Here is a 17,950-nt window from a genome sequence, read left to right on the forward strand (position 1 = left end):
CTCTAGAAAAATGGATTTAATTAGGGCTGCTAATGGGGAACAGTTTGTTCCTGTGATTTAAAGCAGAATTTAGATAGTCTCTATAATTTCAACACTTTAAATTATATATAGAAGGTTATTTCTCATTTCTACCTTAATTATAAAAATCCATCTTTATGAATCACAATTTTGAGACAAATAAAGCAAAGGCAACAAAAATGATGTTTTATTTAATAAAACTTGTAAGAACTCACAAAAGAAGCAAAAGAGACTTCAACATGGATAAAAGAGACTTATGATAGCAAATAATAGTTGCAGGCATTCCTCTGTACACTACTTAAGGACAGCACAACAAGGTCAGTTTTTTACTTGGGAAAAGGTGTATAAACAAAGGTGTGTTCTGTTATAAAAAATGGAAGTGGGTATAGTTTTTATGCAATAATGGGAATGTTCCCCATTTAATTTTGCAGCTAAGCAGTCTATTAGAGTTACAGGCATTAATTGGCCTAACGTGCTCAAGAGAGTAATCCCATATTCTAGAAGTCTCTTGCTACCCCTGCTTACATTGATTACCGTCAGAATCTCTGAATTGTCTGAAAATTGTTTCTCCAGATAGAAGGGCCAATAGATCTTGTTAGAACCACTCCTCCTGAGCCTTGTCTGTAGCCTTTGATTTTATTTAAAACTATCAAATGTTGCTTTTGTGAAATTCCTCCTGTTAGCTGGCTCTGACCACACAACCTAGGTAAATGAGTCCCAGGATTGCAAAGCACTACTAATTCAATAACAAATAGCCCAGACAACTGACTAGCAAGCTAGGCCTAGCTGCTGTCACTGCTGCAGATTCTGCACCCACCATAATGCATTTTAATATTGCACCTCGGATCAGAACAAAATCAATGAGTGAAGTTCAACTGTGGCACATTTCCTATTTCCCTGACAGCTTATTTCATGGATCACAGGGACCAAAGTACAGCTGCTTATTCAACAGAGGAAAGAATGAATCAATTTCTATTCTTTAATACACTGCGTGACCTATTCTCTGATGCTCTGTCCTTTACAATGGCTCTAGTCTTTCCAAGGCCTTCAATTTTGTCAGATACAGAAAATTTAAAATAATGACAAAATGCCCTGCCCTAGGTCTGCTTCCAACTGACTAACTGCTCTGCTGGTAATAAGTCCAAATGAAAGATATTATGTCACTCAGGTTGAATTAAACAGACAAACTATAACCCTATAGCATTAAAAATGAACCAATCTCCTGGAAGATTTTTGTGATTTTGCTCCAAGTTCCCCACAAAAGGCACTGGACATCACAAAGGTTTTGATCCTCATCAGCTGCAGTTTCTTCTCCTGCTTCAAAACACGAAAGAAGATGATGAAATGGCAGCCCAGCAGCAGCAGCTGGCTGAAAGAGCAGGCGCTTTGCTGGGGAAACCCTGTGCCCGCCTCTCCCTCCACACCTGCGGGGAGCTCAGGCCATGCTGGCACCTGGGATGCTGTGCAGGGAGCTGCAGGGCAGCGGGCAGCCCGACGCAGAGACACGGTGCCTCCTCCCCTCCCCTGGTCCCAAGCACCGAGCCACGCTCAATGGGGAGACCAAAGTTCTGCTGCTCTGCTCACCCCATCACACTCCCTGAAGCTAGCAGATAATGACAGCTGTTCTTTAGGCACTGCTAATTTGGGAAGAATTAATACACTGAGATGCATCAGTTTGCAATTTCAGTGTGAAGATTATTTTTTTAATTTAGAGATATCCCTAGGTATTGTGGTTTTAATTACCCTCTGTGTGCCTTGTTTGTCTTGCCTTATTATTTATCCCCAGTCCGCAGGTGATATTCATATGGTTCTTCTCACTGGTAACTTGGTTTCTGCCTGGGCTTTCTTAACTGTAATAATTTTTCAAAGAATGAAGGTCAGGTTCTGCAAAGCAGAACAGAGCAGAAGGGTGAGTGCTGTAGCCACCCTAGGCAGCCATGGGCATCGTGCCCCAGCGGTGCTGGCACTCCTGAGCCAAGGCAGCAGGGCTTGCAGAAGCCGTGTGGAAGGCAGTGTGCATGACCCTGGCACCAAGACAGCAGGGACAGCTGAAGTGCCAGCTAAGTGACAAACTAGTCAGCACCGTGTGAATTGGAAAGCTTGGAAAGGAAGCACTTGCAGATCTCCACAGGCAAACAGGATTTCTGTCTCTCCTTTCTCAAACCCTCTTTCTCCTGCCTCGTTGTACTTTATGACTGGTGGGGCACCACGAGGCTTGCCTGGCCTTAAGACATAAAGGTAATAAATCAGGCCTGATCAGAATATTATCTAGATGAAATGGACATATCACAGCTGGCTTTATTTGCTTTTCTCTATACATATCCAGTAGTTCAAGTCTAGGGCTTTTGCAGCATGTGGTTTTAACAAATACTAGTACTTCAGGGCACACGGGCAGACAAATAGCTCTTTCCAGTTCATAAGATGAATCTGGGAAGAGCAGGGATCACTGAACAGTTGCAACAAATGTTCTAGTTCAGACCTGTGTTTATGCAGGCTACAAACTGTAGCAGAGGTTGCTAGCTGGATTTGTTTGCTCCCAAGAGATTAATTTTCCTTTTTATTTTTCTGCCTTTCATGCAGGAAGTCCAGAGACATGTCACAGCTCAGAACACCCCATCAGCAGCAGCCGTTCCACTCACTGCTTTGGCCTAGAAGCAAACAGGAAACTCAGCTTTGGGAGGTAGTGGCTGAACTGTGAGCTCTACCCTATCTACCATCCCTCCTTCCCAGACCTCTCCACCGGCAGCTGTTCAGGTGATGAAAAGTAACTCAGAAGACCTGAGAATAGCAAGTGCCCTGGCTCAGACATACAGCCCTACTCCCTCCTCTCTCCCCACATTATCCATCTTTAATAAAAAAATCTGCTTTAGTTGCTCAATTAATGGAGCAGTTTTAAACATCAACCAATTCTCCTTTCCATCATCAAGCTGCCCTTGAACCCTACAGTCCTCTGAGGAGACCTGAGGTGACAGACCTGAGGGTGTTGCCTGACCTGCTCTCCCCAGGCTCCACAAGAAGCCAGCTCTGCAGAGGCACAGCACAGCTCCCACTTCGCCCCTGGCACACGCGAATGGAGATGCACAGCATCTCAGCAAGGATATTACTGCAAAGGTCCTTGTCCCAGCACTCCTCAGTGGTGAGGACACAACAGGAACCTTGTAGCTGGCATAAAACAGCCTCCTCGTCTCACCACAGACATGTTCCCTTCACATCAGCCTGCAGACTTGTGCCTATCTTCACCTTTTCCATATAAGAAGATCAACTTTTTCTTCCCATTTTTAACAGACTTATCCCTGGTATTCCCCATCCCTCCCCTGAGCAGACCAGCTGCCCCGGGACTGGCTACTGCCAGTGCTCAGCTCATGGTGGCACTAGCCTGCTGCTTTTCTTACCCAGCCAGGATCGTACTGCAGCTAAACAAAAATACCTAAACTCCTCACTGATCAAGTTTTGGCAGACAGTTCTGGAGAACAGTGATGAGGGACAGAGGCTGAGCAGCCAGCAGCTATTGTAGTGTCAGCTGATGAACAAGTGGATTTTGATGAGGTTCACGTGATGAGCTTTGGGTGCACAAGTAAGAACTCTATGTATGCAGTGCTGGGCACATACTGCCACGGGGGTTAGTGCTCCGCATCCCTGCCACCGGCACCCTTTTGTCCCCTAGGTATCAGAGAGGATGCAAAAACTGCCCACTGTGTTCTGTCAAAGTAATGTTCAAAATGGAGTTCTAACAAGGCCTTTTTCCTTCAAACAATGTACAAATCAACAGTCAGCAGCATTTGAAAAATGGCCCTAATCCCTGTCTGCATAGGGAGTTTGTTCCCAGTCCAATGTGCCGTATTATGACAACAATATATTCTTCAAGGAGTGAAAATTAACGAATAAATAATACCCTGACAGTCTTGCCATTACTGAGTGTTTAGGAGTTGGGTAAAACTGACAGTGCAAGACGAATATGGCAGTAAGATGAGATCTTACTTTGCATGGCTGGTCAGGGGAATCCAGGCAGCGGACCTTACAGACGGGGTTAATTCTAAAGGCTGAATCCGATTCTGAGCACAGCAGCTCTCTGAGCAAGTAGGGAAGGCTTAACCACTTGGAGGACTGAGCCACAGGCGGCAGCCCCATTGCTGAAGGAAGCACGGGAGTGCGGTCCTGGGAAGGGAGGATGTGTTCGCCTGTGGCCTCTGCATCACTGAGAGTGGGCTGAGCCCTTTGCCTGCCTCGGAGGGTCCAGCAGAACTCAGGCAGAGTTCTGCACCTACAAACGCAGCCAGGAAGGCGGGCAAGCCCCTAGCAGGAGGGATCACCGGAGCACGCTGTATGTGCACTGGCCCCTGTTTTCACAATGCAGGAATCACAAGGTGCCAGTGAAATTATTCACTATCAGGCTGAAAGAGGATGGGCAGTATGCGGCCCTTTGCTCAGAACGCTGTGGAGCCCAGACGTACTCATGGGTTCCAAGAGGCTTCAGAGACACCCCTAGAGCACAGCCCCACCAGCTAGTTCTGGGCAATGGTCAGACACAACCACTACTCCAGAAGGACTGTGAGCCAGAACTCAGAGGATCACAGGCAAATAACCATGTAATCCACACCCTGTCCTCTACCGGCTTTTCACAAGGCTCACATCTGCCAGTGGCTGTGGCAGAAGAGAGGCCCCGAGCTAGCCAGCTCCCCTGCCACGCTGGGCTTTCTCTCCGATTGCCTCCATGGTGCTGCTGGCCTTGTTCCATGGCTTGTCACTGGCAGCACCCAGCTGCAGCATTCCCCAGGCTCAGCAGAGGGTCACCATCAAGAGGAGATCTCCTGTGTGCAGGTTAGCTCTGCCCACCCCCAGCGTCGGACAGACCGTAGGGCTGTGGGATCTGCCCTGTGCCTGGGCTGTGTCACCAAGGAAGGCTTCCTATGCAGCAGCAAGCAAACATCACGCACGCATTCCCTGGGACTCGACAGGGCTGCATCTTGTTTCCACTCTCACTCCCTTCAGTTTAAATGCAACCAAGGACAGATCTTCTCCGTCCTCAGGGGATATGGAGCAGGTCCCAGCTCTTTCTAGGAGCAGAGATTTCAGACGATGATAGCCTGGCAGTGCACCAGCCTGGTGAAATCCTGGTCACAGTGATGCCAGGATGGTCTCCAAGCCTCTTGCACCGGGCACAAACCAGGAGGAGCCAGTTCCTGTAATTACAAAGTTGAGCCATATCAGAGGAAAACTAATCAGCTTGCTGGATGCCAGCAAATTAAATATTAATCTAACTATTGTGAACACAAAAATGTTCATCTTCAGATATTTTCTAGCACAAGTGTCAAAATCAGAGTGGAAGAAGGTTTTATTCATTTTCCATTATCAATTTAAATAAAAACACTCAGAAAAATGGGCAATGATGTGCAGAAGCCACTCAGCACAGGTAATTACAGTGCAAGTTTAGGCAGCTAATCACTCCTAGAATATGCTTCAGATCGAGATAACTCAGACTGGCTTGTTTCTCTGCTTTGTTAAATCAGGCAGACTCTCAGCATTGCCTGATGGGGATGAGGCTCCCAGTCAGCATCTTTAAATAACAATAGGGCTGTCTGGCGGGCATGGAAGCTCTCCTGCCAGCCAGTGGCAGGATGGACGGAAGGTCCTCTACAGCAGGAAAGCAAAGCCACAGGAGGGAATGACACAGCAGGAGCCATGCTGGGAGTGGGGTGGGCAGCTCCAGGCAGGAGCAGGGAGCAGTGAGAAGGTAGGGCAGAGGGTACAGAGCAGGGCTGGTCTGGAAGCAGAAGGTATGAAAGCCACAGGTGAGGGCATGCCTGGAAATGAGGAACAGCTGCAGCAGCAGGATGGAGAGGGATGGACATGGGAAGGCAGAGCCTCATGGGCAGCCTCTTGCAGCAGCTCTGGCCCTTGCAGCTCTCAGACAGAAGAGCCCCCCAAGGCCATGTACGTGGCACCCACACCCCACCTGGGACACTGCGGCTGGCGGCGCACGGCTCGGTCCTCATCCTCCCCGTCACCGAGCCCCACAGGGGCCGGAGGGGGGAACAGCAGCGCAGTCAAGGGGGAATAACGGCGCCAAACCCAAAGGACCCTTCTTCAAGAGAACCCATGTCTTTGTACTGTGCACAGGAGGTGACTTTCCACAACCCTTCCTCTGGCACGTGGCCTGACCTTCCCGTGGGTGCCAGCCCACGTGCTTTACATGCCAGTTTCAACGAGGGCCTGACTCCGCTGCCGGAGGTGGCCACAGCAAGCAGGAACGACAGCCCTGACCCAGCATGGGGCAGATGCAATGACTGCGGTCCGCGTACCCGGGCTGGTGAAAGGGGCATTGACCTGAGGCAGAACACACTCAGCTGCAGCCTGGATAATTTTGCACTCTCCAGTGTCTGACCACTACATTCACTTGCTCCCCTCTATAGTTCTAGTGGATCACCTTTACGCTCTCTATCAGTAATTTACATGGGCTTTTTACTTGGAACTAAGAAGAATTATTTTTATAACAGCATTCATGGATATTCTCTCTTCTGCTTAATTATTAACTTTGCTGTAGTAAATAAAGGTTGCTTATGAATTCCATCAATCTCAACAAACCTTTTGCACGTAAAGTACTGACACATTTGTAATGAAGCAGCAGCTTTTGCTTTATTTAAAGGAATGAAATGATAAATACAGTTCTGTGGATGCTCTTATGCAGTTTCTTACAATTCGAATGCCTGCCAGCAATTATGCCTGACTTACTAGCTACTTCATTATAACAGCCTAAAAGATAGGAGTGGACTGGAATAAATCGGGATTTTAAAGAGCTTGTATGCCCTTCAGCAACACACGGGTTTTCAGAGATGGCAGAAGCTCTATTAGTTAACACGGCACTCAGTATTCTGTTTTGAAACTAGTCTCTCTTCATGTCAGGAACTGTGCATGAGCTGAACTCAGCCACATCTCTGAACACTGCTTCTCGCAGCCTCTGCTCACAGCAATGGTGGAGAGCTGCTTTGGAGGGAAATGCAGAAATTCCGTATTTGCTTCCTGTAGCCCATTCTATGTCCAGCCTTTCTTTGGTCATACCGATAGGCTTGTATTCTGAGGAGCCCTACTCCTTGTTCTTAAGATCCTCATCAAATAGAACACACGGGGGAAGTGTCAGCAACTGAATTATTCAGTGTGGACCCCAAGATTGGCCTCACCATTGAAAATGCATCTCTCCAGAGACACACAAACTAAAGCAGTAGCTGTTCCTGGGTGTTACATATCCCAAGACACCTCTCCCACCTATTTATACATCATATTGATAAACAGGCATTGTCAGGGTTTCTTCTTCTGATCCACTTGATCCTGACAAAGAATAATTCCCCTGAAACAGACATGTTCTCTTCTGTTTTCTAAATAATCATCAACACTTTTTCCCCTCTTGATTTAAGAAAGCTGTGACCTTTGGGTATGTGCTACTTAGGATCCTAAGGGCTCAGTGCAAGCAACTGACAGAGAAGCCAGTAAATTATTCCAGCTGAGCAGCATAAACAACTAGAGCCTTTGTTGATATGAAATGAAAATGACTGTGCTCTCATTCTGGAAGAAACCATAGCATTACAAAGCACAGGTTTGACAAGACAAGCTAAAACCTACACTCTTCAGATTCCAGTAGGCCGATGCCATATTAATTATTTATCAAGATGTTTTCTTAAAGTAGTGTCTTTGTGCCTTTAATTTTCAATTCCCTTAATGCTATAAGGATCTCTGCTGGCAATGCATCAATTATTAACAGAGTTAAAACAATATTTGTTTTCCCCAAATACATTTTTGAATGCTGTCCTCATAAGAGTTAGGTTTTTCTGAAACTTTAATGAGGGACTCTGATTTCCTCCAGACTCATAGCTGAGGCTCGGGCTTGGCTGGGCTTTTGATTTGACTGGCGGAGCATGCACAGCACCGCATCCTTCACACTACTTGTCCCACCGGGACCAGGGGAGTGATCAAGCTAAACAGCTGTGATAAGGGAGGAGAAACAGCAGCACGTCTGTAATTGGGAATTTCAGTCACTGAGTTCAGAGGTTCTGTTGTTCTAGTGACTGTTTTGCATTTTCTTATTCCAGCAGCTGTCCCCAGGCTCAGTAAAGAGAGCCTGTGCTTCTCTTGGTTTGGAATACTTTTCTCCTAACAAAGAAAACAACAGTGCAGTTCCTTTAATCTATGAGAAAGCCATTTCAATTCAGCAAAAGGATACTTAAAGCATCATGGTTTTAAGAATTTTATGCAATCTCAGCCACTTCTCTCTCTGCCAGGGAGCATATAAAAAGTTAAAACCCCAAATACTGCTTCTTGCTTTTCCAGGCCCTAATTATAAATACATTTTCACAAGGAGGAGTCAACTTAAGCCTAATATTGTGTGAAATCTCATAATTTCAATACAGTCTTCACTTGATGTGGATTGGTAATTGGAGCTGTGGAATCAATTTTTCCCATACTTGAAACACCTAGATGAGTATGAAATGTGTTGCATTTGTTCCATGCACGTCTACACTTTGCTTGGAGTGGAATAATCATTCTGATGTATTTTTTATAACAGAGCAATGTTTCCTCAGACTTTGATGTTTCACGTATGGAGCTATTATAACCGTTTGCCATTTAGATGCATGATCTGTGCCTAATCTCCAAAGCTTTGATGCATGCAATAATTATTACTATTGATGTCATTGCACCATATTTAAAATACAAACATCTCTTTGTAAGTCTACAGCTAACATGAGAGGGAAGCAACCAGTCCACCAAGGCTGGAAACTTCCTGTTGGTAAATCACTGGAATGATGTAAGATAACATCCTATAACCTTCAGTGAGGCACTGCACTGACTATGCCCAATGCAAGGGCTAGCTGAGCAGGAAGGTGGTGCAATGTACGCTCTGGTCTCTCTGCAGGGAGAACAGCTCTAGAAAATTGAGCCCTGGGGTCTCCAGACACCACATTTTGACAATCTGCTCTTGATGCTTGACCCTGAACTCAACCATATGGCATGTTTCAGGCAACTCCTGCACCTGGGACTCAGAGTAATTTTATCTGTGCAGCTTTCAGGAACCTGGTGCATTCAAACCATGGTTTCCAGACCTGACTAAGCAGAACAACAACCAGCTGATACCAAGCTAAAGTTGTTACCTTGCCTCTTCTTACAAAGAAAGATGTGCAACCAACAACACTCCGGCTCCTGCAAGCCAAGGCAAGTGCCAGGGAGCCAGATTGTCTGAACAGGGCATGACTTTGTGCCTCTGTGCAGTAAGACAACCCTCCTGCACTTCTGTAAGAGGCGTTAAGTATAGGCTGCCTTTGCCTTGCTCAGACTCCACTGGTTGGTCTGACATGTCATGTCTGAGTAGAAATTTCATTGATTTTATTAGGTACAGCCAGTAGTGTTTTACATGACAGGATCAACAGGCAGAAGACGGAGTGGTTAGCTGAAAAAGAGAACAAAAGCAGAAGGCCAGCATGGGCAGACACAAGGATCAGGAGTTGAGGGCAGACGAGAACATCAGCAGGTAGGGAACAGAAGAGGCTCTTCAGAGCCACAAGCCAGTTACACATGGCAAAGACATTCACTGTTCACTGGCTGGACGGTCTCATCTTGCCTCCCAGCCTTACTCAGCCATTATGATCAAGCCATGGCCTTCGCTACCTCTGCCTCTTAGGAGGTGCATATGGCCGCCCTGCCCGTGCGGTCCTGACCTGCTCTGTTGGCTGTAGAACCTCTACTCCCTGGGCCCCCAATGACTTAGGCAGCTGCCAGTAACTCAGGAGCTGAGCCCTGCTATGCAAATAGGCTCCAAAAATTGCTCCCAAAGACATCGGATGCGGTCAATTATCTGGAAGAAATATTAAATCCACGCAAAGAAATGGAACCAGAACTCTATGCAGGTCCTGACCAAGGAAAGCCTCTTCCCTGGCAGGCAGAAATTCCTTTGTTGGCCACCAAAGGCACAGCTCTGCACACCTCCTAGGGACCTTGGGGGACACCCTCGTGCTCCCAGCACCCATCATCCCCTTCTCAACTGCTTTTAAGATGATCACTGTACATGCCCTTCTTCCTTCTTCTTTAACCTACCAAACTAGAAAGACTGCCAGTGGCACAGTTCGTCCAGCTGTGCTGCACTGTCATTTCATCCCAGGGGCACAAACCAGGGAGACAAGTGTAACTTATTCCTGTATGAACACTGTCTAATGTGCATGCTGGACAAACTGACAGCACAGAAGACAGACATGACAAGAGCTTGCTTTTCAGATTACTTATCCCCTTTCTAGTTAATGTGGTTCTGGTGTCAAAATTATTGAACTCTCCAGTTCCAGCTTCTAGGCAGTACTGCTGCTCTCTTGATCCAACACTGAGCAAAATTAGCAGGTTTGACATACTCCCTAGCAAAAGCTCCACTGCTTCTCTCACCGGTGTGCAGAGCACAAAAAAGTGAGGGCAGGCAATGAGATTCACAGCTGGTGTAAATTGTATAAGCTCCACTCTTGTCTATGGAGTTGCTCACTGTGGAGCTAGCCCACCACCATGAAAAGGCATTGGCAGTGTTCATGCATTCCCATTTAACTTCTGAAACGTGAGCTGAATGCAGTATCTTGATCTTTAGCTGGTGACAAGAGACCTAACATGCTTCAGCAGGATGACACAGAGGTCCCAGATGTCTTTATCACCCGCCACAGCAGTCCATTTGATTTCCCCAGCAGAGATCTTTGGTAATCCACATTGTACAGGAGAGACCAAATTAATCTAGAACTGAATCAGCTATTTCATTCTGCAGTACAGCAATACAGATCAGAAAGCACTAGGAAGGAGGTTAAGGGAAGACAAAATCTCTCTGAAAAGACAATATCAAGCCCCAAGCCTGTCAAGGTTGTCACCTATGCCAAACACCCTGCGGTCACAGCAGGCATGCTTCTGCCAGGAACAACCACCCCACTGAAGCTCTCCTAGTTGCAGGGTGTTGGGGCCACTTCCCAGCCTGACATCTGCATATCAGTGAGATATCTGCAAGGTCTAACGACGGTTTTAAAAAATACATGAATTCAAGCATCAAATAGAGTAAGTTCACAATGCAGGTAATTAGTAATCAAGTCTGGCCTTCAATGCCTCCCATTCTGGATCTAGCCAAGAGACCCTCAGAGCTGCACAAAAAGATGATACAGTCACCTGAGCAAATCTGCAAAAGTACCTCTGGGGTATTTAAGCATTCAGGTGGCAACGCAGCACAGTCTTGCTTTAATGTAGATTACCAGCTGCCCTTCATGATTTGGGTTGTTTAAAATAAAGCAAAGTACCAAGGGGGGCACTTTTCATAAAAATATGTTTGTGTATCTAAACAGCATGTAATAATGTTCTCTGGCTTAACACTGATAACACATTAACCCTAGGTGTACGTGTTGAGGGTTACATACATTTCCAAATGAACATTTCCAAACAAACCAACAACTCATGTAGATTGCTTTGAATTCACTGAAATAAGAACAACCAGTGCAGGGTCACACCTGTCCTACACCCTCGTGCTTGGTCCTTGTGCGTGGATCACCAGTTCCTGGATGGAGGTGCAGAGAGGGGTATGCAGGTCTGGCTCAGGACACTACCTCTCTGCCAGATCACAATCTGAACACAGCACCTCTGCTGAACAGGGCTCTAACAAGCCCACATTGTCACCTGAGGGTTGAGGATTATCATTTCCAAAGAAAAAAAAAAAAAAGAGACTATTAGCCTGCTGCACAGCAGAGAGCTCACTCCTGTGGCAGACAGTACTGTCCTTGCTTAGGAATCACAAAAATGATGGAAAAATCCCAGGAATTTTTTGGCTGCTTTCATCTGGAAACTTGTCCCAAAGTAATTTCTCAATGTGAAAACAAAAGGACATACAGGACTATCGCCTAAAAGATGCTGCCTCGACTCTCATTCTACCCCAAAAACAAGTACAGTTGAAAACATGACACTTAATTTTTAGGCAGCAGTGTCAGCCTTGGCTTTTTAACTCACTATTCAACCTTAACCTGCCACAGGAATCAGAATGAACAAGGCTTCCTCAGTGTCTGGTATTCTCCCACTGATTAGCTGCCCAGGTCTTAAGTGTGCAAAGCACAGAGCAGGAGGAACAAATGAGCAGTCCTCGCTGAGGGGGAAGCAGCTGAAATATCCATAATGAAAATACAGTGCTGAAAACGCTCTGAACTTATTTAAATTTTTTTTCAGGCTTACATTGACAATCATTATTGTTATTATTACCAAACATTGGGCTTATATTAGTGATCATAAAATCAAGAATAATGGTGATATTGTGTTACCCTCCCCAAGGCAGGCACCAAAGGTAGAACATTGTGCATTTAGCCAATGAGGCTGCAGATGGGACACAGGTACCCACATAGCTTCTGAAGTCCAAAATGGGACTCTGGAAAGGACCCAGGTATCCCTCAACTTGAGAGGAGAAAAATAATTTCACCTGTTGCTGTCCTGGTCACTCTGTCAACAAATCAATGAAAGAGCTTCAATATCTACCATGAAAGCCTCAAATGCTGCATCATTTCTTCATCCTCAACAAGCTACTGAGTAGCTTCCCTGTCCTCTCAGTTCCAGAGAAGACATTTCTTCTGAACAATCTGACATCACATTGGCAAAACAGGCTTTGCACAAGAACACTGTAACCCCTTATTTCTTGCCAGCCTACCAAGATGGTGGGAAGTTAAGACTATGCATCTTAGATGGCAACAACTAGTTAGTGCTCAGCAAAGACAAAAAATAATGAAGGATGAAATGCCCTGCGTGAAAAACTGCAACTATTACTTCTTACTACCTTAGGTTCCTCATTTTTTCTGCACAGTCACTATTACACACGACAGTGGCTCCTCACACAGTTAGATCATGGCCTTCTGTGGCCAAACATATACACCATGTGAAACTGTCTTTACCACTGGAGGTTTATTTTCCACTGGATATATTTCTTCTCAATACCAGAACAGAAAACAGCAGCTGATGCCTGTATAGCAGAAAGGTAGGGCTTGTGATAAAAGAACAGTAAGTATTTTGGTGCTTGTCAAACTGTTCCTGCATCACATCTCCAGAGTTCTCATTTTTCCCAGTGAGGCCAGAAAAAAAAATCTCAGAGACAGGTTCACAGCAGCTCTCTGCAAGCATTTAAAGAGTGAAACACCAGCATCCTTTTCACCTACTCAGACTGCCCTCCCTTCCTGTCCAGGATCTCTTTGGCCAGCTAACCAGTCAGAAGACAGCCACATTCTGGGCAACTTCAGGAATAAGGAAAAATCCCTACTTCTTGCAGCAGAATGCCAAAGTTGCTTATCATCTGGATACACAGAAGAAATACCTGTACAGTATATAAATCACCTGTCATCATCCTCCCCAGAAAACTCATTATTATAATAGTCTAATCATTGTGATATCTATTGGCATTACTCCCACTAACATTAATCCTGATGAGTTCATCTGGTATTAATGTGGATGTCACAAGTACTTCTATGTGACTTTCCAGGCTTGTTGTATGCTTAAGACCGTCCTGGTTTCGGCTTCAAGAGAAAAAGCTGTTCATTCATCGCTTGCAGGACAGTCAGGCACCAAAGTCCCAGGATTCATTAATTAAGCTGATCCCTTTCCTTAGTCTTCCTCTTCGTGAAAAAAGTACGTCATACCCCACCACTGCGCAGGCTTCTCCGAGTAGGGGATTTGTGTTTCCATGTTGCTATTTTGTGTACATTCCACAGAGCTGAGCGCAATGTCAGTGCTCAACACTTAACAACGATCTGTCCACAACTCTGGAGTCTCAAAGTCCATCCGATACGTAGGGGGTCAGTCTTCGAAAAGAGGGGAGCAGCTGGGGTTCCCTACGTGGTCTCTTCTGCGCCTGTGCCCCCCCACGGGCAGCACGCAGCCCCACGGGCACCAGGCGTTTCCGTGTCAGCCTGCGGCAGGTAGTACAGCTGCTGGGGAGAGGCACAGCCTGCTGCAGTAGCAGGGATCGGGAAAACTCTGTCTGCTCTGCCCAGACATCTCACCACAGAGCCAGGAGTTTTACTACCAATTCCTTCAATGCTCTTTTACATTTCACTAGCTGTGCAGTAGACACGGCTGGAATGCAAAGTGCCGTGCCAGGTGCCGGCGCATCAGCTAACCCACGCTGCCCTCTTCAGGGGCTGCACGGGCCAGCTGGGCAGGGAATCACGGGCTGGTTTTCATGAACAGGCACAGCAAAAGCTTCATTTTAGCAAAGATAAAATGCTTCTCAAAAGGAAGGGCTTTTTCTATGGCACTAAATGTGCTTATCCTCTGCTTAGGTGCATAGGAGCAAGAATTGGCTTTTCTTCAGGAAGCGTCACAGAATTCCAGACTGGTTGAGGTGGTAAGGGACCCCTGGACATCATCCAGGCCAGCCCCCTGCTAAAGCAGGTACTCCTAGAGCTGGCTGCACAGAATCACATCCAGACGGGTTCTGAATATCTAGAGAAGGAGACTCCACAGCCTCTCTGAGCAGCCTGCTGCAGTGCTCCATCACCCTCACAGTAGTCTTCCCTTATACTCAGATGGAACTCCTGAACATGCACCCATGAAGATGGAAGACTAGGGCAGCAGAGGCAGTAGCTATACCCACTCCCTGTAACTGGGGGAGCAAAGAGATGGAAGGAGATGAAGGGTAGCAAACCTATACTCCCTGCTTCCCATACTGATGCAGTGGATAGGACACGCGTGGGGATTCCCTGACAGCACATACCAACACATCCACACCCCAGGGAGCTCAGCTGTTTGATCACAGTCACAGACTTGAAACACTGGCACCATCCTACTTCAACTGTAGCTCAGGAAGCGATGCAACCAGTGACAAAGCCATTGGTCCACCCAGCAACAGGAATATCTTGCCCCAGAACTAGAAGGATGGGTATGTCATGCAGAGGAAAGGAAGAATGCTAGGAGCCAACATGCACACTTCTCTCAGGTTTGTCCAGTCATAAACTCCTGAAGTATGTGTGGAGAAGGGGCGAGTATCAAACAACAGGGACACAGCAATCAAAACGTGCACATTAATGGAGGATTTTAGCATTACATCAGTGTGAGGAGAGACCAGAAAGAAAGTCACTGAGAGAATTTCAACTAGTTACATTTCACCGAACAGCTAGAATTCAGCAGTGAGCTGTGTTTGAAAGGTACAGCTCCACCTGGAAAGGTCACGGTCTAGCACATGCCACAAAGGCCTGCCAGTAATGCTGTCTCCATAAAGGGCTTTTAGCTTCTTCCCATTACACAAGAGGAAAAAGCTACACCCATCATATCCAAAGCAGCTATCTGGAGGCAAGCTATGGCAGAGATCATGTATTTATAGTCCAATAATGTTTAAATATTTTGCTCCCATCTGCCACCCAGGGATATCTTTGCATTTTGCTTTTTCTTATCACCAAAGTCTATTCTTGTTCCAGCCCACAGAGGCTGGTGAATGGTGTTTCTTTATTTTTCATTCCAGAGGATTATTACTTATGTTGAACCCATTTGTCCCTAATCGACACGTAAAACATAGTTCCCTAGGAATTCAGATGTTATTTAAAGTTTTTCTCCAGTATCCAATTTGCCTTTTATTTATTTAGGGAGCTATTTCAGCGGGAAGCTTGCTGTTGAGAGACACCATGACTTGTTTACAGCACTGGTCCTGAAGGTGACCACGAGCTGGGGGAGTCAGGTAGGCAGCAACGTTACAGATTAAAGAAGCAACTAAACCAGAGAATACAAATTAAATAAAAGCAAAAATAGCAAAGACAAGGGAGGAAAAGGAAACATAAATTGGGAAGAATACACTGGTGCTTACGATAATTACAGTGCGGGAACTGGAGTGGGCTGCTGAGCAAGCACCTCCCAGCCAGACATCGCTATTTCAGAGCAGCTCTGCCTGCTGGTTTGCGATCATGTATGTGGCTGCTAGCCAGGCTGGCACGTCACCTTTCCAGAGGCTGTCAGCCAGGCCTGAACTGACGGGACGGCTCCTGGACCACCGTTCAGTGGAAGGGCTTGCCTGGCTGCAGCAGAGCATGGGGCTGGTAACTCCCAGCAACAGACAGATGAAGTCCTGACTCTGGCCAGCTCTGCTCTGATGCAGACATACTGTGCAGCCCTGGGCAAGCCTCTCCACCTTCTCTTCTGTCAAAGGTGCAGGCTGACAGCGACGCTTCTGACTGTCTCACAAGAAAGCGATATACTTGTGACTGGAGCTGCTCTGAGCCTACCTGATAGAGAGGGACAACAAAATCTTGCAGCCAGGCATTTCTCAGCTCCCTCACAATACAGCTCACAGTCAGACATGCAGTGAGGAAAGGGACTGGACTTGGTCAGGTACCAGGAACTGAGAAGCCTCATTCACATGGACTTCTCTGGGAATGAAGCTCCTTGCACACAGAAATTAGTCAGGTCCCTGTGCACAGCACCATGCTGCCAACCGCACACTCCCTGCACAGCACTTGCTTAGCAGCATGAAAAAACTGCATTCTCCTTAACTGCAGGGGCTTCTGAATGAGCATTAAGAAGCTAGGTCCATGCCCCAAACACAAAGTAACTGCTAATTATTCCCACTGCTATTCATTTCCTTTGGTCTCACTCTCTGATCATTTAATAGGAGGTAGATAGGTAGATTATGCAGTAATTGAACATTGGAAACAGCAGACATCCCCCCGCCCCCGACCCAGCAGGGGATACACATTATTTACCCATAAAAAATATTCCAAGGGTTATTATCATGTAAACCGTGACTAATTAAATTCACAGGAATTCTTTCTGAGGCATATAAATGGGAAGATTCCTGCAGAGGAAAAGCTGGGGAGCTGGCTCCATCCTGACAGCAACACAGCCATGGAGTGAGAGGAAGCCCTGAACTTACCCCTGTGACTCTTGTGCCTCATGGTGGGCAACGGAGCGTGCAAAGGAATGGGAATGGCAGAGACTGGAATCAGTGTCTGCTTAACCCATTCAAAATTTCCACCAAGAAAGGCCACAACCTCCTGATCCATCTGGGTTCCTCTGTGCTAGCAGGCTGCTATCCCCGGGCACAGGCATTAAGAACACTCAGCAAGAAGTGCATAGGCTTAGATCACCATCCACTGCAATGAAATCTCCGTAATCATACTCAGGGCTGCACTGACTGTTTCACAGAGAACTCAGAATGGATCCTAGGTGCTGACAGAACCTCTTCTTCCTCTTTCTTCCTTCTCTCCAATCAATCAGCAAAACATCACTAGATCAAGGGCTCACCTGCCTGTCTCCAGTGCAATTTGACATTCGCACAACAAGGCACTTGTGTCGCATCTTTAGATTTGACTGCCATTGCTGGCAACACAACTTTCACTGCAAGAACCAACCCAAGGCTGCAGTTATCATTGATGAGCCAGAGGCACATTTTAGAGGTAAATAAAACAACAGTAAAAAGTATTGGCCCTAAGTGTAAATCTACATCACATGCAATTTCTTACTTAAAATGTGTCAAATTTAGGATAACATAGACATGTAAGACTGGGCACATGAGTTCAAACCTAAAGTCTGTTCAGCCAAATATCCTGCTTTTGGCAACGGACAGGAGAAGAATATCTAGAGAATATAAGAATTAGAAAAGCATGTAGCAACACATCCCCAACCTCCAGTGATGTGCATACAGTTTGGAATCTTGCTGAGTCAGAGTAGGGTGGGTCTTGGTATTTAACATTCACAGATAGATTATTCTTCCACAATTTTATGCTTTCATTTTTTGAAGCTTTTAGCATCTACAACATCCTGGCACAAGGAGCTCCTCAGCTCCAGTATGCAGAGTGTTGTCGTGGTTTAATGCCAGACGGTAACTAACTGCCATGCAGCTGCTCGCTCGCTCCCCCTTCACCCAGAGGGGTGGGAGGGAGAACTGGAGAGGAACATAAAACTCAAGGGTTGAGACAAGAACAGC

The 17,950-nt window shown here is 46.3% G+C and overlaps 1 long non-coding RNA gene across 1 annotated transcript in view; it reads right to left on the reverse strand.

Annotated features, from left to right (window-relative positions):
- LOC121087745 overlaps positions 1-17,950 on the reverse strand; it is a 112,379-nt gene that overhangs the window by 81,071 nt on the left and 13,358 nt on the right. The gene's annotated exons all lie outside the window — the stretch shown is intronic.

The sequence above is a fragment of the Falco naumanni genome, chromosome 4, assembly GCF_017639655.2.
Source record: "Falco naumanni isolate bFalNau1 chromosome 4, bFalNau1.pat, whole genome shotgun sequence".
Taxonomy (NCBI): Eukaryota; Metazoa; Chordata; class Aves; order Falconiformes; family Falconidae; genus Falco; species Falco naumanni.